This window comes from Otolemur garnettii, unplaced genomic scaffold (assembly GCF_000181295.1).
Source record: "Otolemur garnettii isolate 467f Iridium unplaced genomic scaffold, OtoGar3 scaffold00001, whole genome shotgun sequence".
NCBI classification, from domain to species: Eukaryota; Metazoa; Chordata; class Mammalia; order Primates; family Galagidae; genus Otolemur; species Otolemur garnettii.
In genome coordinates, this window is record NW_003852396.1 from 63,836,861 (window position 1) to 63,862,240 (window position 25,380).

Sequence of the window (25,380 nt, forward strand, 5' to 3'; positions counted from 1 at the left end):
AAAAAAAAAAAAAAAAAAAGATTGACAAAACTAAAGAGAAAAACACACAAATCCACACTCATAGTTGTAGATATTAACACCTTATTTTAGTAATAAATAGAACACTTAAAAAACAATAAAGAAAGGCCAATAGTAAAGTAAAAGAATTGAACAAGCAATTATATAACTTGAATAAAATTTTCTTAAATTACACTAAACCTAATAGTTGTAAAATGTATGCTCCTTCCAAGCACACCTGCAGTGCACACCAGGGTGGGCCATGTACTGGGCCATAACATGAATCAAAATGTAAGATAGTCCAAAGATATATTGTCTGCTTAGATGAACATCAGACTACTCTGCTATATAAATATATTAGATCAAACTTACTGAATGAGCAAAAAATGGCAAGGGTGTAGAGATCCTAGTAAGACATATAAAATTTTCAGAATAGAAGACCAGTCTTGTGAAGATTCAAGGGCTTACAACATCAGAGCATTTTTTTAGGAGTCCAGTGGTATTGAGCAACCTTTACAAAATTGGGACATTTCCTTCATAGGAAAGATGTACTTTTCACATTCCATCACTGTAGTGAAGTACAAAAACTATAATATTTACTTAGATTATAGAGGTATCATAGCCCACTCATGTGTTTGGCAACCTGGGGTAGCCCCACTTGTTTTCAACTCCAGTGATGTGTTTAGAGAATTTATACTTCATGTTTTCTAAGAAACTAGCATAATCTGTGGATCTAGACTCTTTTTTTTTTTTTCCTGAGACAGAGTTTTACTATGTCAGCCTTGGTAGAGTACTGTAGCATCATAGCTCACAGCAACCTCCAACTCTTGGGCTTACGTGATTCTCTTCCCTCAGCTTCCCCAGTAGCTGAGACTACAAGTGCCTCCCACAATGCCCAGCTATTTTTTGGTTGCATTTGACATAGTTGTTTAGCAGGCCTGGGCAGGGCTCGAACCTGCCAGCCTCAGTGTATGTGGCTGGTGCTCTACTCACTGAGATATGGGCACCAAGCCTCTAGACTCTTTTTGTTGAAAATACTTTTTAAATACTTGAATTGCTTTAGTCAAAAAGTAATTCACTCTATATATGGTTCTTTTTCTAGTCTCTCTGTTCTATTCAACTGATCTGTGTGTTTAGCCTTCCGCCAGTACCCACCTAATCTTGATTACTGTGGTTTATGGAGTAACCATTGAAATCAGGTAGTATAAGTTTTCCAAATTTTTCTTCTTCAAATCTGGATATTATAGATTCTAAGCATTTAAATTCAAATTTTCAGAATTAACTTTTCAATTTCAACAAAAATCAGTTTGGATTCTATGAATATTATAGAGTCTAGAGATTAGTTTGGAGAGATGGGACAGCTATTGTAGGTTGGTTTTTTGTAATGCAGGTTCTAAGACTCAGATATTTGCACCCTGAAGATTTTGGGTGAGAATTCTTGAGAATAATAAGTTTGAGGGGAAGAGAAGCAGGTCTAGACAAAGAAGAAAGTTAACCGTGATACAGTTAACATTACAGATGCCTCGGTCAATTATGTGAGGAGCTCCAAAGCTGAAACAGACAGTCAGAACCTGCCCGCACCAGGCACTACAGCACACCAGGTGCACCTTGTGAAAAAATCGATGAAATTGTAATAACAAAAAAAATTAAAAAAAATTCAAATTAAAAGTAATTCCAAGTAGACATTTTTAAGAACATTTACTTCTGTATTGGTGAGAATATAAATTAGCTATCAAGGAATAAGAATCACTTAACCAAATTTGTGACGTACATCTTTCTCAAGCTTCTGTTTTGTTCTTTATTTCAGACATCAATCTTTCTTTTAGTCATATAATACCTCACTAGTGACACCTAGGTTGGTACCTGTTTAGGAGAAACTTGAATCTTCATTTTTTTAAAAATATAAATTCTCTCATTCTGTTTCTCTTAAGACTTCAGGAGAATAATCCAAACTGTCTCTATTCCAAACAGGATGAAAACATGTCAAAATTCCAAAGGTTTAGAAGGGATTGATTGGGAAGATAATCACACAGTGTGTTTTATGATTCGCTGTAAATTCTGTGGTTATAGCCTATTAGGGAAAAGTGCTTATTCAGCATTATTAAAACATTGATTTTTGTTACCTTGCCTATTATTGTGTAGTCTGGTAGATAGATTGTTATTTAATCTTGAGGACTGCATCATTGCTGGTTTATTTTAATTTACAATGGTGTTAGTTGTCCCCAAGGACCAGGGACAGCTGACTTCCACTTATCACAGTTGAGGGAAGGACTTCTCTCTGCTCCCTATAATTAAAAAATGTCCTGTCACTCTGCATTTCCAAGTCTTACATCCATAAACACTGAGCTCCGATGTCACATCTTTCATGAAGCTGTCAGTTTATCTTTTTTTCTTCAGTTTTTCTCTCTCCTGAATTCTAACATATTTTGGGGGAGATGACTTTACTCTTTACAAAGTAGGCATTGCCTACCAAGAACATTGCCTTCTATTTTATATCCTCAGTGGTGACCAGCTAGATATCAGGTACATATAGAGAGGCATTTAGTGGCTTGATGAATTAATCTTATCCAAAGTAGTTAAATAGAGAAAACATATAAAACGAAAAACAAAGTTTAACAAAGTGTGATTTTTCCTTCTAAACCATATGTGAAAATGTTGGGGTTAATATTTTTAAATTGAGCCGATTAAAGTGTTACAATTGAATATAAATATGTGATATAGCTAATAGAGAGCTTTAGTTGTTGGAGAAGTGAATGTTGTGTTAGATAGTGAAGCTACGATGCATTTACTCTTACTGTGGAAAATAACAAACTGAATGCATGTTTACAATAGCATGTTGAAATGAACTCCAATCCAATGAACTCAGGAATTGAGTTAAAATACTTTCAGCTATCTGAAAATGCAATATCAGTCAACTTTTTACAAAGATCTTGTTTTTGTTAAATGCCTAAGAACTGGTAAATTTTTTAAGATTAAAAAAAAAAATCTTTTTCAGGAAGGATAAATCTTCAGTAGGCACTGCATTGCTCCATGATTGAAGCTTAATCCTTCCCACACCTCCACTATTATTTCTTAAATTAATATCTTTTCAATGCATGCCTTATGTTTCTTTCTGAGATCCCAAATCAGAAACGATTTCTGCCCAAATTCATAGATTATATTTCCCATTGAAGAACTTTCTTTACTCTAGAGAGGGTTTATTTCCACATTCCTTGATTTGAATGTCCCCAATTTCTCTTTCCTTGAAGTTGTTAATGGTACTTATTGCCCCATTGCAATTCTTACACAAAAAAATCATAAAAGGAAGAATTTGAATTGACAAGTCATTTAAAGTTGGAAGAGGTGTAGATTTGCCACAAGTTGCAAATTATAGATGTGTTAAAATACACTAAAATAAGTGATGTGAGAAGAAAAATCTAATGAATACATAAATTTCATGGAAACCCCCACCTACAACACCTCAACCTTAGCAGTTTCTAAATATGGTCCAAAAGTTTATTTATGATTCTTCTACCTCTGCCTCCTGTTTAAACACCTGTAAACTGCTTCTCACACTCAACTTCCACCAATGACTATTCTTTGAAAGGTCATTGTTGAACTACTTTGTTGCTAAAAAGCATGGATTTTCCTTGTTATTTTGGATTTGTTATTAGCACTGCTCCTTTTCTTTCATGAGACTATCTCCTTTATGTCCTATGCACTTGTTATCATAAGTCTGTCTTTTCCAATCCCATGTGCATTTCCTTTTCTCTTGCCCTTTTCTGTCCTTCTACGCCATAGTGCTAGCTATTTCCAGTCTAGGAAATCCTCTCTCAGCCTGAGCTGTAACCTCATGGGGATGGGTTTCAAATAAATCTTTACTATTACTAACACTTATTTTGAATTCTGCTTCTGCATTTTAGTCTGTCTGCTGCATGTCTACTTTGATGCCATAGTGATGCCATAGTGATGCCATAGTGATGCCACTTCAGTTTATACTCCTAAAGTAAAATTATCTTATTCTCATATCTCACAAATGAAATGAAAACTTTGCCACTTTCTGATTGCCTAAATTAGCCTAATTTGGTGCAAAGATTGAAAAATTATGACCCATCCTTCTACCTTCTTTTATACAGGATGCAATCAAAGAATATTTGCTATGTTCCAAAATATGGAAAAAAATGAGGGAAGAATAATATTTCACGGTGTGAACATGTTATGAAATCCACATTATATACACTAATAACATTTAATGGAACGTACCCATGCATATTCCTTTGTGTACTAAGGCTTCTATTGCTCTGTAAGGACAGAGTTGAGTGGTTGTGATACAATTCGGGCTGTAAAGCTTAAAATATTTAATGTATGGCCCTTTAGGGAAAAGGTCTGCTGACTCAAGGTTTAGTGGATGAAACATGAGTTTAGATGTAGATAGCTAGAACTAAATATAAATCTTAGATACTATCCTCACCATGTGGGATTTTCAGGGAAAGTTACTTAGCTCTAATGAACCTGTTTTCTTGTCAGTGAAATTGCAATGCCAAAGAGAAAATCCTTTATAAAGTTTACTTTGTTTAAATTTTAATACTGTAGACTTTTTAATTACTTTTACAATTTCTTATTGGTCTGGTGAAGCCATGACAGGCAATGTATATTTTATTAAGGCATCAAATAAGCAATACTTCTTAACACCTCTGATATTCAAGGCTGTTAGACATTTAAGAGAAAAGCCTTAGCTGGACTTAATTTAACCAAACATTATATTATATATGTGCAATTTTTAGAATTTGACTAAAATCACTTCTGTTTCTTTGAGTAGATACCCAGTAGTATTAATGCTGGACTGAATGGTAAGTCTACAGTTTTTTCTTTTTTTTTTTTTTTTACAATTTCCAAATACTAAGGGGGTAAAAATAATTTTGTTATATGGCTTGAGTCAGGGTTATACATACGCTCTTCACCTGAATAGTGTTCATTGTACCCATTAGGTGGGTTTTAACCCCTGCCCTCCTTCCCCTCTCTTCTGCTTAATTTTCAATGATTTTTACCTCCTTCTATGAGCTTACATACCCCTTGATTAGTTCAAATTTATTACAGAGTACATATGAGTGGTTGTTTTTTCATTCTTGATATACTTTCCTTAGGATAATGATCTTTAATTCCTTCCAAATTTCTGCAAAAGACATTAATTCATCCTTTTCATGTCTGAATAGTACTCCATGCTATACATATACCATATTTTGTTAATCCACTCATGAAGTGATGGACATTTGAATTTCTTCTTATGAAGAATGGGCATTCTATATCTTTGCAATTGTGAATTTTGCTGCAATAAATATTTTAGTGTGGTGTCTTTTGGATGAAATGACATCTTTTTCTTGGGCTATATATCCAATAGTGAGATTGCTAGATTGAATAGTAGGTCTACTTTCCATTTTTTGAGAAATCTCCGCACCTCTTTTCATATGGGTTGCACCAAGTTGCAGTCTACTATCTATGTATAAGCCTAAGGCATAAAAATCATAAAAATTCAGAAAGAAAATGTAAATAAAATTCTTCTGGACATTGACTTAAGCAGATAATTTATGATTAAGAACACAAGGCACATACAGCAATAACAAAAATAAATAATTTAGACTTAATTAAATTAAAAACTTTTACACTGTGAAGGAAATAACTGAGTAAATGGACACCCTACAGAATAAGCTTGCAAATACTTTCCCTTATTCTGTAGGTTGTCCATTTACTCAGTTAATTATTTCCTTCACAGTGTAAAAGTATTTGCAAGCTATATATCCTACACAAAGCAGACTCTATAAAGAACTCAAGCAAATTAGCAAGAAAAAAAGCAAAATAACTCTATTAAAAAGTTGTCAAGGGACATGACCAGAAGCTTTTCAAAAAAAGATAAACAGATCTCCAACCTACACAAGAAAAAATGCTCAACATCACAAATCCTGTACTGGATTTTTTATTCCCGTTCCCTTTTTACTTTTTCTATTGTGTTTTATCTTACAGTTGATTTAAACACTGTTTTGTATCTTCAACTATTAATGTTATTTGCAGATATTGCACATATCATCTCCTTCCTATTAAAATTTCTATTGTGCCCATCTTTGAACTTAGATAAAAATATTTTGAAGTAGTTGAATATTTATGTTTTTATTTTAATTATATGTGATTTTATTAGTCATGTTGAAAAACTTCCTATACCACGATCATAAATTTATTCTCTTACATTCTTGTTTGTTATTTTTATATATTTCTACTTTCATATTTAGGTGTTAATCCATAGACATATTTTAAGATGTTTAAATTTGACATGAACTTTGAAAGGCTTTTTTTTTTCCTCCCTTAACATCGAACACTTAAATTTGTGAGATTATACTTTTCTTCATAGTATTTTCATAATCATTTCCCACTAAGATTGATTGAGCTAGAGGCTGTATTTTTCCTCTAAAAACAGAAAATTTCTTATTAAATGAATTTATTTGACATAGCTTCATATTACATAAGAACCTACATAGCAGAAGAAACAGCACAAAATAAAGAGAAGAAAAGCACTCAGTTCATATTCTGGCATGTAGAGTAATTCCTGGAAAATGGTTATGTATACACACAAACACACAAAGTGAGAGGTAGATTAGAACAACATGTATAAAATTTATGCAAATGACCACCTAGGGAATTGGTTATCAGGAATGAAAAGGCCTGCTTAAGAGCCTGGACAAGAGACATCTCCTTATCACTCACTTGCAGTGAGACAGGGGAAAGAGGACTCTAGCCACCTCTGGCTGGGTGATCCTGCCCAGAAACACCACTCCAGGTTTCTCCACAGAGAAACACATGGGGACTCCAGTAGTCAATGCGGAAGTCAAGAGCTGAGGAAGACCAGCACAAAAGACAAGTGCTTGCATATGGGCAGAAGCTGGTTGGTCCTATAGTGGATCCTGTGGGGACTGAATGCTAGCTAAATGACCAAGCACTGATTGAGGGAAAATAAATCAAAAAGACAGGACTGGCTCTCTTTGGCAACTGGATAGTGGCTTCCAGCCCCATCTTATACAGCAAAACCAGCCCATGTGTTCTGAATCTCCAAACCTGAGACTTATACCTGATATGTAATAGATGAAAGATAAAAAGAAGATAGAAAGGATATAGCAGAGCTTAAGGAATTGAAAGAGTCAATCAGGCAACTTAAAGATGCAGGTGAAAGTATCAATAATAGATTAGACCATGGAGAAGAAAGAATCTCAGAGCTAGAGAATAATGCTCTTGAGCTAACCTAGTCAGTTAAAGAGGCAGAAAAAGAGAGAAAGCAGAGCACTAGCTCAGAGAATTGTAGGACTACACGAAATGTTCATAACATGATTTATAACTATCCCTGAAAGAGAAGAAGAATGTCTCAAGAAATGGAGGATATCATAAATGAGAATTTTCCAAGTATCACCAAAGATTCTGCCAAACTCATTTTAGAAGGATCTTGAACCCTGGGTTGTCTTAACACAAACAGAATATCTCTAAGACACATTGTAATGAACCTGTCTAAACTCAAGATGAAAGACAAAATTCTGCAAGCAACTAGGAGTAAGATCCAACTGATGTATAGGGGCAGATCCATCAGGGTGACAGTGGACTTCATAGCTGAAAGTTTTCAAGTCAGAAGAGAATGCTCATCTACATTTGACTGTCTTAAACATAACAATTTTTCAGCCCAGAATTCTGTATCCTATTAAACTAAGCTTCAAAATTGCTAGAGAAATCAAATCCTTTACTAGCATGCAAAATTGAAGAAGTTTTTACAATAAGACCAACTCTACAGGAAATACTTAGACTTATTCTCATCATTAAACATCATAGTGGACCACCAGCAAAGTAAACTCCCAGAAACTAAAGAACAAAACCTAGCTTCCACAATGCCACAAAGGGTAAAACTAAGCAATGATTTCCTCAAAATAAGATGAATAGAATTCCACCACACTTATCAACTCTCTGAACAAATGGCTTGAATTTCCCATTGGAGAGTCATAGGCTCCAGGTGAAGTGTTGGAAAACATTATTTCAGGCAAATGGAAACGCAAAGCAAAGGGCGGGGGGCAAAATCTTTTTTTTTTTATATACAAGTGGATTTAAAGCATCTAAAATTAAGAAAAACAAAGATTGTCACTTCATACTACTCAAGGGAACAGTAAAGCAAGAGAATATTTCAATTCTAAATATTTATGCACCCATCTTAAATGCTTCCAGATTTATGAAACAGACCTTAATTACTCTGAGCAATATAGTATCCTATAAAACCACAATAGCTGGGGACTTTAATACCCCTCTGAGAGAACTGGACAGATTCTCTAAACAGAAGTTAAACAAAGATACAAGGGACTCAAACATGATCCTAGAACAATTAATTTGGTTTAATAGAGAAATACAGAGCATACCCTCCCCAAAATAAGGAATATATATTCTTCCTGTTGGCCCAAAGAACATATTCCAAAATAGATTACATCCTAGGGCACAAATAAACTGTCTCCCCCAAATTAAAAGAATTGAAATTATGCATTGTATTAGACCACAAGGCATTGAAGATGGAACTCAATTGCAATAAAAATTTTCATCTACACAAAGGCATAGAAACTTTGAATGACAGCTTGGTCAAGGAATAGATAAAAAAGGAAATTATAAAATTCCTCAGATGTAATAACAATGAAGCTACAAGCTACTCAAACCTGTGGGATACTGCAAAATCAGTTCTAAGAGGGAAATTTATCACATTAAATGCTTACATTCTAAAAACAGAAAGAAAGCACATCAACAACCTAATTAATCATCAGAAGGAAATGGAAAAGGAAGAGCATCAAATCCCAAACCTAGCAAAAGAAAAGAAATAATTGAAATTAAATTGAAATAAATGAAATTAAAAACAAAAACAAAAGAATCATTCAGAAAATTAATGAAACATAAAGTTGGTTCTTCAAAGAGATAAAATTGATAAACCTTTGGCCAGATTAACTACAAACAGAAATGTAAAATCTCTAATAACCTCAACCAGAAACAAAAAAAGGAGAATAGCAATAGATATCACAGAGATACAAGAGATTGTCTATGACTACTATAAGAAACTCTAAGCCCAGAAATTCAACAATGTGGAGGAAATGGACCAATACCTGGAATCACACCATCTTCCTCATCTTAACCAGGAAGAAATAGATCTCTTTATCAGACCAATATCAAATGCTGAGATTGAAGAAATAATAAAAAACTTCCAACAACAATAACAATAAAACAAACAAACATAAATACCCAGAACCAGATGGAGCTTCACACCAGAGCTCTATCAAAATTGCAAAGAAGAGCTTCTAATTATACTGCAGAACCTATTCCAAAACACTGAAAAGAAAAGAACCTGCCCCAACACGTTCTATGAAGCAAACATCATCCTGATACCAAAACTAGGAAAGAACCCAACTAAAAAGGAGAACTACAGTTTATGCAATGAATATCAATGCAAAATTACTCAATAATTTGAGTAACTGATAGATTACAGCTACATTTAAAAAAAAAGTATACACCATGATCAAGTAGGCTTCATCCCAGGGATGCAAGGCTGGTTTAACATATACAAATCCATAAATGTAATTCACCATATAAAGAGAAGCAAAAGCAAAGACCACATGATTCTCTCAATAGATACAGAAAAAGCATCTGATAAAACTGAGTATTATTTTATAACAAGAACACTTTAGAAACTAGGTATAGATGGCACATTTCTTAAGATGATTGAAACCATCTATGACAAACCCACAGCTAAGATCATATTGAATGAAGTAAAACTGAAAGCTTTTTCACATGGAACTGGAAACAGGCAAGGATGTCCTCTATCAACATTACTATTCTACATGGTTCTTAGTGCCAGTCAATGCAATCAGGCAAGAGAAGGACGTAAAGACCATCCAAATAGGAGAAGAGGACATCAAACTCTCACTCTTTGCCAATAAGAATGACCTCATAATTAGAAAAACCCAGAGGCTAAACTGTAAAACTCCTGGATGTGATCAAGATGATCAAGAAATACAGTAACATCTTGGGGTATAAAATCTATGTCCACAAATCAGTAGCCTTTGTATATGCCAATAACAGCCAACCTGAGAAGCAAATCAAAAACACAATTTCCTTCACAGTAGCTTCAGAGAAAATACAATGCTTGGAAATACACCTAAGAAAAGAGGTGAAAGATCTTTTCAAAAAGAATTATGACCCCCTCAGAAAAGAAATAGCAGAAGACACTAATGAATGGAATAACACATCATGCTCTTGACTGTGAAGAATTGACATTCAAAAAGGCTGTTTGACCCAAAGCAATCTACAGATTAAATGCAATCTCCATTAAAATACCAACATCATATTTTGAAGAATTGGAAAAAACCCTATATAGCCAAGGCAATTTTAAGTAATAAAAACAAACCTTGAAGCATCACTATGCCAGATTTTAGGTTATACTACAAGTCCAAAATCATCAAAATGGCATGGTATTGTCACAAAAATAGAAACATAGACATATGGAACACAATAGAAAACCAAGAGGTGAAACCAGACACTTACAGACATCTGATCTTTGATAAACCAAAGAAAAGTATACAGTGGGGAAAAGAATCCCTATTTAATAAATGGTGTTGGGAGAATTGGAAAATTACATGTAAAAGACTGAAACTGGACCCATACATTTCTCCACTTACAAAAATTGATTCAAGATAGATAAAAGACTTAAATCTAAGACATTAAATGATTAAAATCCTAGAAGAAAGTTTGGGGCAAACTCTTGATGTTGGCCTGGGGAAAGATTTTATAAAAAAGACTTCATTTGTGATCATAACAACAAACGTAAACAAATGTGACTTAATGAAACTGAAAAGCTCTGTACAGCTAAGGACACATCATTTAAGCAAATAGACAAACTTCAAAATGGGAAAAGATATTAGTGTTATGAATCTGACAAGGTATTGATAACTAGAATCTATAGAGAACTCAAATTAATCAACAAAAAAAGAGCAAACAATCTTATCTATCATTGGGAAGACATATGAACAGAACCTTCTCTGATGAAGATAGATTAATGGCTAACAACTTTATGAAAAAATCTTCATCATCCCTGATCGTCAGAGAAATGCAAATGAAAACCACCTTGAGATACCACCTAACCTCAGTGAGAATAGACCACACCATAAAGCCCCAGAGTTGCCAGTGCTGGCATGGATGTGGAGAGAGTGGAATATTTTTACACTGTTGGTGGGACTACAAACCAATATTGACTCTTCAAAAAAAAGTATGGAGAATCCTCAAAGAACTATAATTAGACATCCCATTTGATCCTACAATCCCTCTTCTAGGCATCTTCCCAGAAGAAAGAAAAAAGCATCTTATCATAAAGATATTTGCACTAGATTGCTTATTGCAGCTAATTTTATAACTGCCAAGATGTGGAAACAACCTAAATGCCCACTAGCCCAGGAATGGATTAACAAACTGTGTATATGTATACCATGGAATACTACACAACCAAAAAAAAATATTGAGTCTTTACATCTTTTGTATTACCCTATGTGGTTAAAGGACATCTTAGTAAAGTACCATAAGAATGGGAAACAAAATTCCAATGTACTCACTACTAATATGAAGCCTGTAGACAATCTAATACATGCCCATATAAGAGAAAGACTCAATAATTCAATTCAAGCTGGAGGCATGGGGGGTGGACGGAAAGGGATTGGTGTACTCCTAGTTAATGAGCACACTGTAAGGCTATATGGCACACCTCTTGGGTGTAGGACATAACTATGGGAGGGACTCTAACAAATGCAAACACTGTAACCTAGTTGTTTGTACCTTCACGTTCACTTGAAATTTAAAAAAAGTAGAAGTTAGCAAAAAAAAAAAAAAAAGAGGTTTTGTTGACTATATGATAGTATGATATTGATGGAATATTATAAAATCAATTTTCTGAATTAGAAGTCCATAAAATAGATACTATTGGAATTAAGTAACTGGTCATCTAGTAGTACAAAATGCACAATGAAGGCACAGTATCTGGGACAAGGATTCCACTGATCTACCAAGAGCATTTTATTATAGTGCTGTAGGAAATATGAGTCTCATATTGTCTTCTCTAGATACCATGGTCCTATTTGGGGGATTTATTCTGCTCCTCCTTCTAAGGTTCATATTTGGAAGTAAGACTAGAAACTGACAAAAACTTTTATGAAAAACTATAAGGTGGGATATAATCTGAGGAGCTTTGTAAACTGTGTAGTTATGCTTATGCATATGCATGAATTTACTTATTCTTTTATTTTTCCTACTGAAAATATAAGAATTTACATTCAATGGTAGTAGCCTTCGAATGGTTGGATTCATTATAAGACTTTTCCTGGAGTGGATGCTGATGATCAAAGACTGTTAGTGAATATGTGCCTTGGTTTAGTACTTCCACACTTTATGTGGCTTGCAAATTCCATATGTCAGTAATTTGGTATGATATCTCAAATGTTATGGAAAAATATTGCCGTTTTTGAAATCAGACATTTAAAATGTTGCCATTTTCTACTGATAAGCATTATGAGATGAATTTATTTATTATCAAACAAACATTTACTAAGACTTCACAATGTTTACTATATATCATTTCTTGTATATGGGCTGATTACTTACTCAACCCTTTATGAGTTCACCTTCAAATAGGAGAAACTAGAATAAAAAGAAACCAAAATAGGATATGTGTGTATATGTATATATGTGTGTATATATGTATATAAATTTTTTATGTGCCTATCATGTAGTGTAAATATGAGTCTAGCAGTAGCCACCTATCTGTGTGTACTGTGGAGCTCAATCTAAAGCTAGTCTTCTTTATCTGTTTTCTAAAAGACCCATAAATTATATACATATCTATACATATACACACACACGTATATATATATATACACTCACACACAAATATATATAACTGTTGTGTCATGATGTTTTGATTAAAGTTGAGATAAATATGGAACTAACATAGTTTACATAGTTTCCATCAGTTATATCAAATTTATAGTTTTAAGCTGGTACTGTGTGTTCCCTTAGCCATCATTTTACCAGTGTGAGTTCTGATCAAGTGTATGGTGTTCATGCTTATAGAACACGCATTAATCTCTGGAAAATTTGAAGAGTATGATGAAATTATAGAAGAAAAATAATGTTTCATATTTAAACGTTAAGTCGTCTTAAATTCAATATTTATCTATTTATTGTTTGCTTAGATATTTTTTTCTTCTTTATGTGTTTATCTTTCCCTCTTTATTTTATTCACTGTCTTGATGTGACTACTCTGCCCTAAAAGGACTATTTCAACCTCTGGCCCATTTTTTATTGCATCTGTGGTAATTGTGTTTTTTCAATAATTATTAGGGAAACAATGTAGGGATGTAGGCTTTACTTGAAATGTGTATGGAGGAGCATTTCACATAAGGAGGAGTAATCTGTATAGTCCAGGCTCCTGTCTTTGTATCAAGATTCAGGAGTGGTTATTTCAGTGAAGTTGAAAGAGAACCTATTCACTGGCTGGCATGGACTGAGCATAGAGACTTCCTGGGGCTTGATCTCATTGTAGTTATTTGAATCAAATGCATCAAGTGAAGTATAGGAAAATACAAGATAAATAAAAGTACCAAGCAATTACAGATAAAAGGTAAAGATGATATTTATATCTTTTGCTTTCTTAAAATCTGTCTTATTTCAGATATATTAAAACATATTTAAGAATACAGAAGAATAGGTTTATACTAAGCAATAGATTATGTAAATATTCAGTACTTTACTAAAAATTTAGTGAGCCAGTAAAATAGCACTATTACCCCTTAAGACATCTCACTAACTTTATAAATAGAAATTTCAATACTGATAAATAAAGAACTATTAACAGTAAAGTGTGTTCCAACTGTATATCTTTAGAGTATGCACATTTTCTTGATGAATGTAACTTTCTGTGCATTATGAAGTAAAGAGTGAAGGTTGTTAAAAGTACTAAATTACCCTTTACATTTTACAACTATTATACACATTTATCAACAATCAGTGCAGGTGTCTGAGCTGGTATTATTATTGTTATCATTCTCAGATAAAATCTTTTGCATGCACCAAGCTACCGTTCTTTTTCATTTTGTAATATATCCAAATAAATTTGGAATTACCAGAATTATCAAACTATCTGTAAATGTAGGCTTCTAATCTGTTGGTTTATGACTAAATTTACATTAAAGGGAGAAAATAACAAATTATGCTTAGTAGCCAAATCTATTGAAAAAATTATACACACACGCACACATACATGCATATGTAGAGCCTGTGAACACTTCTAATATTAACATGGTTGCTGATTATACAAAGTCTGACTGAGGAGAAAAACAAGTGTTGTATTCCATGATGAGGTGTGGAAAAATCCTTTGTTACTGAGATGTTCCCACCAGCAAACTTCCTGGATTCAGAGGCTGAAATGAAAGAGGAAAGACATAATGTTAGCAGGTTTTTCAAAGCTTATATTTAAGAGCTGTAATTGAGCTAAAATAGATTCTCCTTCAGAGAATTCTCTTCTACAGCATCCCAAGAAAGCATGGCAAGAATATCGTTCACTCTGTTAGAGCATTAAAAGTAGTGAAAGAGGCAAGATGGTGTCAATGGACATTGGGAGGGGTTGGGAGACAGTTGATGTGTTTGAGGACATCTTCAAGCAACTTTAGAACATTGTTATTTAAAGTTGGCCTCCAAATATTAACAGACAAGACCTTTCAAGTCAGATTGATCTGGATTGAAATCCCAGACCCAATACACTGATGGGAATTCAATAGAAGGTCAATTTTAAAACAAACCAAACATATAATTCTAAAGGGATATGGCAGAGTGATATGAAGTTTCAAAAGGAAATATCTGAAAAGAAGTTGAAGGCTTTTTAAGCCCCTATGGACATAAACACAGAGAGAAATAGGAGGCTCAGGCAGGCTATACAAGGACTTTCTTTAGAGAGAGTTGCAGAGTATGGTCTGGGTCGTTCCCATTGCAAAGCAGATGGGTGAAAGCTTCTACCCTCAACCTCAATTCCAATGAGGGAGGCTATGACGGGACCCCTTGGAGTGCTTGGTTAGTGTTTCCTATAATTATAAGACAGTAGCACAGTGGACTCTTACTGAAATATAAAAGCCATAGATGTCAGTCTGAGACAATGGGAAATAAGGTGGGAGGAGAAAAGGGAGAGGGAGGGAGAGAGGGAGAGATGCAGGTTGACACTGAGCAATAAATTACGTAAACTTGCAATGATGCCAAGGACAAGGAGGTGGGAGTGTTAGACCAGGATACGTGTGATGTGACTTGGAGAGCCAGGCTGAAACTATGTAAAACACTGACTACAGGAGCACCTGGAGGTATGATGGACCGTGTTCAGAGAAATTCTGAGTGGAATAAACTGTCAAAAACCACAATCTGAAGGAGAAATGACAATCCAAAAAACCACTTTTTTTATACCAGGGACGTGCAAACAGCTGTTTGGGGCAAGGTGTGTATGTGGTGGGAATTCTGAATATCATGGGAAGGTGACCAGGGAGGAAAGCATCCCCTCTGAGCACCTGTCAGGTTCAGGGATTTCCAGGAGCCCCACAGCCTAACTTGTTTAGCAGAATTTGATTTTATCTTTACTTGTCTCTTCCAACACACCTTGTCTTACACCTGAGTCAGAAAACAAATAGGAATTTTGGTTTTCAAGCTGAGAATTCCTGCTCCCTGGATTGGAGAGAGGATATTTTCATTTCACTCAACATTCTTGTGTCTTATGCGTTGAATTAGGAATGTGTGATTTCAGTAACGATAGTATGTTACATTACCCTTGATTGAAGACAGAAGTTCTTAAGTCCTGCTCATGTTTTTATCCCATGGCAGGAGTAAAACCACTACCCCTGACTCACTGGGAAGAGACAGTGAGAGGCCAGAATAAAAGTTCATTATATTCCTTGAGTCTGGCTAGTTGCAAAGTACTCTCTGTTTCACATGAAACAAGTAAACTACTCTGAGTTTCAGTTTTCTTATATGTAATGTAAGGATAATATTGTTCCCAAAGGCTAAGGTATCAATGAAAAGAAATTAACTGTATCTTGAGTTATATTTATTGTTGTGTAGTATCTGGAATACATGATTTCTTTTTTATTACTGTTTGTCTTTTTGTTTACAAAAGATTAGAAAAAGTCTTCTTAGATTTTCTCTCACCAAAAAAATTTCAAATATCCTAGCAGTCTATTTTGGAACTGGTGCTTATACAGCTGAATATACTACATGTTCTGGGACTGCCTCTTTGTATTCCCGCTTGAATTAAAGAATGTGGCTTTGAAATCCGTACTTCTACACTTTGTCCCTGAATTATACTTGCGTCTTGAGTTCCTAGTGTACATATTCAACCTTCTTCTGGTGAAATCCTCTTGGGCGGCTGGCAAATATGTCACATTTGCTGTTTCTAAAACCAAATTAATTTCCCACCTAGTCAAAGCTGCTTCTCCTTTGGTGTTCCGTGTTGCGATGGGCCAACCAAAAATGGAGGAATTAATGTTTTTATCTATAAGCATCCCAGCAATCTACCTCACCCGTCACATCCAATCCATTTAAATTTTGTGCTTCTTATATACCTACCCTAATGCAATTCCCATATTCATCAGTTTTCCGCATTCCATCCTTTATCTCTCATTTAAAACTATTCCTAAATTTATAAGGTCTTTATGATACTTATCTGGACTGATTCATTAGTCCCCAGATCTGCAACTACTCTTTTGCCTGCATGATTTTTTTAGTAATGAGGACATATTTTACTTTTTCCAACAGGCTGTCTTATGCTTGGCCTCTAGAACATTTAGCTTGCTATTCTCTTTACAACACTCTTCACTTGCTTTTCATTTGTTAAAAATCTGTGCCTCTGAAGGGATTCTGTTTATGAGATGCTTTCTCAGGAGGATTTTCTTGAATTTCAGACAGGACCAGGGCTGATATTTACCTGGTATCACCTGGGATGTCCTAACCAATTACTTATGGCTGACATTCTCCCATTCTGAATGGCTAGGGTCTCCCTATGCTAAATATTACTTCCAGTCTAGATCGGGCTACTGTTGAATCTCCTAGAGTATTATTATTCTGCTACTATAGGTCAAAGCAGACTTTCCTATATTACTTTTTGGTCTTACCCTCCTCTAAATAATAAGCTTCTCAAAGATTAGGTTATCTTCCACATCATCCTCAGCACCTAAACAGTGCCAGATTATGAAAGATAATAAATAGTTGTGGAATAATTCATATATATCCAATAATTTTGTTGAATATTTTAATATCTTCTTTTAGAATCTGATTAATGAGGAAAATTACAAGGACAGACATTTTCACACAGTAGATGGGGTTAGTCATTTCTTGAGGGAAACCAAGAGACTAGCTGAGATTCTTGGAGAAGAGATTTAGAACCATGCTCTAATCATTGTGATCTGAGTGTAAATGCCTGAAGAAAGATAGGAATTCTATAGCAATATAAGAAGTGAAAAATAAGCTAATTGAGAAATGCTATGTAAATCTTATCTGCCAAGACACCAGAAAAAGATACTTCAAGAGCTAGAATTTTGCCAAATGATGTACTACATCAGATGATAAAAATACAGCTTGTTTCACAGAATGGTCTTTATGGGAAAAAACAAACAAACAAACAAAACAACGTATCTTTGTTGCAGAAACAGAAGCATCATACCACCGTGTCCTGGTGCCACTATGTACATGGAACATGCGAGTGACACTCCTTTTTTGAAATCATGCTTACTCCTCAACTACAAGATTATAAACTGATTCCCCAGTTCTTGATGTCTATAGAGAGATAATTCTTTGTATAAGAATAATAGTTATTATTGAAAAGAAAGTAATTCGAAGTGAGGCTTCTATGTCAGTCTTTCACAGATTCCAGTTAAATTGAATCCACTCCTAAGAGGCATAAAAATCTTGGTATGGTAATAAAATGTGGTTCCTAAATCTGAGAATTTGAGAAGCAAGCCCTCGGGTTTGGTAAATTTACCAAAGTGCTAATGAATAAACTGAGAAAAACCAGGATGATGATAATGATAATAAAATCATCATGTGTGGTTTTCTTGTTATGTGAAAGACATTATGCTTAATCTGTGTTGTATCATTTATTATTTATAACTAATACTCTGTGGTAAATTATATAATCTCCCATCCTCAGATGAAAAAATTGCTGTTTAAAAAATTATAAACATATTACATAGAAAGTAAGGGGTGAATTCAAGTCTGTTAGAATTCAGATTCCAGATTTTTCTCCCTGTGACATAATATCTCAGAGATCTGTTTTCACAGCCAGACATTTCTCTGCCTGGTGACACACTGATCTTGTCATTTCGTTTAACCTTCAGTAATTGTTTAAAACACATATGCATAAGTTCATGTGATTCTTGAGTCATTTCAACTGTACTTTTCAAGTCAAATAGTTTTGAATCTACATTCAAAACTGATACATTGCTTATCATAAAACAGCAATAAACAGTTGTGATTAACTCTTATTCTGTCATCACTGTAATTTCTCTTTTCTATAAAATACTTCTGGGAACTCATATAGTCTTAAAAAAATAGGAGCAATTGATTTGGATTTTAAGGCATATTCATTCGTATACGTTAACCGAACTATTATTTGCTTACTTCTCTGTGTGGGGTATTGGTTAGAATCATATTTTCTTGTTTTAGTGCCTTTCCCTTGAGATACAAAATATGGAGAAGAAAATAGAGATCTAAGAATTTTCATCCACCCAGAAACAAAAAGGTGGTGATGAACTCCTGAACCAATGAAGAAGATCTTCTCGCAGTCTATCTTGGGGGTTTATAATGTCCAGCCTGGGTAATCTGGGCTTGACAGATGTTTTCGTGTTGAATAAGTAAATTTTAGAGCAAGAAGTAACCCTTGAGAACAAGTTCATCCTTTCTACTTTATAAAAAAGGAAACACAGACTCACATGGGAGAAGTGGGAATTTGTTCTTGACTTTGTGTTTTGATCTTCTTTTCTGTGCAGTAGCACACAATAATGTTATTCTTATATGACCTCATGACTTTATTCTTCTATGTGGAATAGTCGTGATCTGGGGACATGACATATTCCCTAAAACTTTCTTTAGACTAAATTATTGGAGCATTTTTACGCTTTTGCAAGGTTTTCTTTTTATTAATGCCTTTCTGTCTTAATTGGGTGAAGAAGTACTTGCTAGTGGGTGGTAAAATGACATGTATAAAGGCAGAGTTTATTTAACTTCTCCAGAAACTCTAATTCTACCTCCAAAAAGTTCAATTAAATTGAACAAGGATTAAGCAAAATCCTATTATAAATTTGGATATAGTTCAATAAGTGATTTTACTTCATCCTATGCTACAAACAAGCTTAAGGACAGGTGGAGGTGAGTGGGAAAAGAAGGGAGGGGAAGAGGGCAATTCCAAGAGAGAACATGGACTTATTCCCTCATAGGGAGACACAAAGGCAGAGCAAGGCTTTAAATGCTTTCTATTCTCCCAGCTAATTCTTCTGGAATGGAGCCAATATAAAAGACAATAACTTTCCAAGAGATTTATAATGGCAACTAGAATTATCACCATGGGTGTGTAAACCACTAGCCCTCGCTAAATGGCTCCTAAATCAACTGGGTCTTAGAAAGATTTAAAGCCGATAGCCAAGAATCAGAGTCTATACAAACCAGGGGGCTGTTTCCCAGCTATTTCACTTACCTTACAACCATGATCCCACAGCGTTTTATGAGATTCAATTTTTCTGGCCACACATTGTTTTATGGAAGGGCTTTACTGTAGTTACAAAGTAAATATAAAATGTAATCAAGAGATCAGGATGCAAACAGTTAAATCATATAATAAGGCAATTTATTAGAAAGGTGATAAATAGCTCTGAGAAGACTGGATCTGCAAAGCATGTCCAGGAAGCCATGATTAATTGTTCATAGAGATAAATCCCTGTTCTCTTATGAGAGCAGTATTATGTGCAGAGGTCTTACATATCCACGAGGCTTCTAAGGGAGATAAATTATACTGTGTTTAATACTGAAGCAGAAATAGAAAGATGGTAGTAAATCAATAATGAATTTATACACATTTATTGAATTTATTTTCCACTTAATTTTCAAAGAAATGTTTATGTGATCCAATGTTATCCAACTTGAATAGAACTTTTTTGTGTTTGTTTTCTTTTGTTTTGTCTTTTTTTAAATGACCATTAAGAGATCTGAAGATTTTAGTTTACTTTATTTTGATTAGGAAATCTATTGTAATGCTATGTTTTTTAATTAATGGTAAGTCAAATTACCTAGGAACTTATTCAATTGCATTGATATTTATATATATGGAGCCGCTATTATTTGTCATTCATTTATGTATTAGGCAAATATTTATTGAGAGCCTAGTATGTGCCTGACACTGATGCAGTTCCCGAGAAAACAACAGTGAAATAAAGATACAAAGGTCCTTCCTCCAAGTTGCTTATAATCTGGCAGACAGTAAAATTATAAGCAGCCAGAAGCATTTATGAATATTCTTCAGTAGTAAACATATATTAAGTTGAAGGAATATAAAGTGATAGAGCTTGCTATGGTATATTGAGAACTCAGGAAAGTCCCTTAGAGAAGGTTTATTTCTCTGAGGATTCTCCATACTTCCTTCCAAAAAGGTTGTAGTAGTTTGCAGTCCCACCAGCAATGTAAAAATGTTCCCTTCTCTCCATATCCATGCCATCTGCAGCTTTGAGACTTTGTGAAGTGGGCCATTCTCATTGGAGTTAGGTGATATCTCAGAGTGGTTTTAATTTGCATTTCACTAATAATTAGGGTTAATGAGCATTTTTCATGTCTGTTAGCCATTCTTCTGACTTCTTTAGAGAAGGTTCTATTCTTCTCTCTTGCCCATTGATATAAGGGATTATTGGCTCTCTTTATGTTGATTAATTTGAGTTCTCTGTAGATCCTGCAATCCCATTACTGGATGTCTACCCAGAAGAAAAAAAATCCTTTTATCATAAGGACATTGCACTAGACAGTTTATCACAGCTCAGTTTTCAATCAACAAAATGTGGAAACAACCTAAATGTCCACCAATCCAAGAATGGATTAACAAGCTATGGTATATGTATATCATGGAATATTATTCAGCCACTAAAAAATATGGAGACTATATGTCCTTTGTACTAACTTGGATGGAGGTGGAACACATTCTTCTTAGTAAAGCATCACAAGAATGGAGAAGCAAGAATCCAATGTACTCAATTTTGATATGAGAACAATTGATGACCTAGTACACAGTGGGGAGGTGGGGGAAGAGGAGAGTAGAGAGAGGAAAGGAGGGAGGGGTGGGGGGTCATGGTGTTTGGCACACTTCTTGGGGGAGGAACACATTTATAAGGGGGACATTGCCTGACAAATGCAATTAGAGTAACCTGGTTCTTTGTAGCGTAACCTGATTCAATGAATCCCCAACAACTTAAAAAAAAAAAAAAAGAATATTCCAGAAAAGTAAACGGGAGAAGCAGATGCTTTAAGATGCATTATGTTCCCTGAGTGGGAAGAATTGTAAGTCATGTTGGGTCAGTGACCAAGGGTAAATTGGGAGGAAAGAGGTGAGTGGAGAGTCAAATCAACAAGGAATTGTAGGAAATCAATGAAGCTTATAGCATGTGAGTGACATAATCTCATTAACAAGTTAGAAATAACTTCTCAGTGAATAATTGTCCATGGAGGAGAAAGGCAGAAGCAGAGAGGCTATTCAACGGTGATTTTAGTTGCAGAGGAATGAATGACATCCTCACAGTTTAAAGAGGTTGCAGTTCAGAAAGAGGTAAAAAGTTGCCATATTTCAGGTATATTGGGGCATGTCAAAATGTATGCTGTTCTTTATATATAATGTCTCATTTAATCATATGACTGTGTGAGGGAGACAAATACCATTATCATCCCCATTTCTACAGGGGAAATCCAGGGCTGAAAGATGTCAAGTAGCTTTCTCAGTGTTCCTACACCACTAAGTGGTACCATTAAAGGGATTGAAAATGACTTCTGCGTCCATTACTCTAGTGTTATTCACAGCCTTACATTGCCTGTGTGTGTGTGTGTGTGTGTGTGTGTGTGTTTTTTTTTTTACCTCATCTACCAATTAGATCACTGACAGTAGAAGAACAAGAGGTGAATGGACTAAAAAAGCCAGGCACAGTTGTAATGAAATGGGACTTTTCTGTTAAATTGGTCACTTTGCTGTCCACCAACAAAGATTCCCCATACCACCTTGAACAAAAGTAATAGTCCTAAGATTGGAGAAAGATTCTAGGAGTTCAGACGTGAGCTAAGAGACAGAGAAGTGAAAAGAATGTCCCATATACCCTTACCTCAACATACCATCATAAGAACATATAAAAATTAGATTTGGGGGTTGAAAAATTTGATTTACTTCTCCAGTGAATTGTTTCAGTTAATGATCAGTTTGTAGGTATAAATGGAAAACTTTAATAATGGTTTTTATCCACTAACTTTTTAAGACATAACTCAATTTAAATAAATTTAGAGTGTGCACCCTTCACTGTAATCTAAACCTAGACCATTCCATTACTACCTCTTGCCCCCAAAGTTAATACAGTTCCAATATCCAGCCCTGGGACATTACAGATTTTTTTTAATTGTTTTCTATAAACCTGCCTTTTCTTGAAAAGGTATGTAGAATTATATAGGTGTATGTACAATCTGGCTTCTAACACTTGGCATGCTGTTATTAAGGTTATCCAAATTATAACATTTATAGGTGGCTTAATCTTTTTTAAGTCTGAATAATATTCCATTTTATGGACTTCCATCTTAAGTATTTGGGTTGCTGTTAATTTCTGAAATTAGAAATAATTGATGGTGGAAACATTCACACACGTTTTTATGTTGAACTATCTTTTCATTTTGATGGGCTAGATTCTTAGGGGTAAAATTACTGGGTGACATAACAAATGCATGTTTGTTTTTTTAGGAAACATTTTCCAAAGTAGCTGTACCATTTTTAACTTCCCACTAGGAATATATGATGTCTCCACTTTTTCTATATTCTCTCCGACACATGCTATTGTATGACATTTTCCTTATAGCCATTTTAGTAGGTGTGTAGCTGTGTTTGTTTAATTTCTGTTTTTTAAGTAATTAATAATGTAAGCATCTTTTCATATGCTCATTAGCTATTCACATATCTCCCTTGCTGAAATACCTATTTAAACTTTTTTGTTGTTTGCAATTGGGTTGTTTTATTACCACAGTTTTAAGAGTTCTTCTACATCTGAATATAAATCATCTTTTAGATGCATGATTTTCAAGTATTTTCTCCTAAGCTATACCTTTACTTTTCATTTTTTTAATGATGTCCTTTGGATCACAATAATTTTTAATTTTGATGAACTCTAATTTATCAATATTTTATCTTATAAATTGTGTTCGAAGAGTAAGAATTCTTTGTCTAACTCGAGATAATAATTCTTTCTCTTCTTATTTTTAAGAAGAGTTCTGGATTTTTTTTATAGTTCAAACTCTTACATTTATGTTTATTAGAAAACTAATCTGCATGTGAAAACCCCACACTGTACCCCAGAAGTGCATTAATGTACATAGTTACCATTCAATAAAAAAAAAAAAAAAAAAAAAAAAAAAAGAAAACTAATCTGGAACTTGATTGTCTTTCCATTTATTTAGATCTTTTTAAAATTTCTTTTGACAGCGTCATATAATTTTCAGTGTACAAATTATGTACTTTATTGAGTGTTAAATGTATTTTTAAGTATTTGATTTTAGATGCAATTATAAATCGAACTATTTTCTTAATTTTATTTTTGTAGTGTCCACTGCTAGTATAGAATTTTTTAAATATACTATTTATTCTCATATCTGGCAATCTGAATAAATTTGTTTACAAGTTCTAATATTATGTCAGTAGCTTCTGCAAGATTTTCTATATGAAAGTTTATGTCATCTGTTTTTTATTTCATTTTCTTGACAGCCATGGTAAGAATCCCTAGTACAAGATTGAGTAGAAGTAGTAAGAATGCTTATTTTTGACTTTTCTTGATATTTAGAGAAAAGCATTCACTTTCACTACTAAGGATGATATAAATGGGGGTATTTCATAAAAGCCCTTAATCAGGTTGAAGCAGTTTGCTATTTAATATTCATAATTTCCTGGTAGTTATTCTTTTTTAAAATAATGAATGCGTGTTCGGTTATGTTTTCTAATACTTTTTCTCTTCCTAATGAGATGGTCTTTAGATTTGTATTTCATTGTAGTAATATATATGTGTATAAACTGTATATACTACTATATTGCATTATTTCATTTTCATATGCTAAACCAATTTGCATTCCTGAGATAAATACCACTTGGTTATTATGTATTTTTTTATGTATGAATTTTTAAATGTTACTCATTTTGGTTTACTAATATGTAGTCAAGAATTTTCCGTGCATATTTGTGAGAAATATTGGTCTATAGTTTTCTTTTCTTGGGTAATCTTTACTTGGGTTGAGTATCAGAATAATTCTAGACTCAAAAAAAAAATGGCAAGGGGTTCCTGCTTTTACATTTCATAAAGAACTTATAATAATTTTCTTTTTTTTGAGACAGAGTCTCACTATGTCACCCTCAGTAGAGTGCTGTAGCATCACAGCTCACAGTAACCTCAAACTCTTGGGCTCAAGTGGTTCTCTTGTCTCAGCCTCCCAAGTAGCTGGGACTACAAGTGCCCGCCACAATGCCTGGCTATTTTTTGGTTGCAGTTGTCATTATTGTTTAGCAGGCCCTGGCCATCAAACCCACCAGCCTCAGTGTATGTGGCCAGCACCCTACTCACTGAGGCTACAGGTTCCAAGCGTATAATTTATTTTTATTTGAGAGGATTTGCTCAGGCCTGAGCTTTCTAATGTAAGAATATTTTCAACTATTAATTTTATTTCTTCATGTTTTATTAATATACAGATGGTCTCCGACATATGATGGTACAACTTAACGAGTCTTCAACTTCACAATGGGTTTATGGGGACATAACTCTATAGTAACTTAACAAGCATCTGTACTCAGATTTTATATTTCTTCTTAAGTAAGTTTTAATAATTTTTATCTTCCCTTTTTATCTTCTTATCTTCCAGGAATTTTCCATCTTGCTTGTATGATTTTGAAGCATTGGACTATCCATAATTATATATATATACTCTTACATTTATGTTTATTAGAAAACTAATCTGCATGTGAAAACCCCACACTGTACCCCAGAAGTGCATTAATGTACATAGTTACCATTCAAT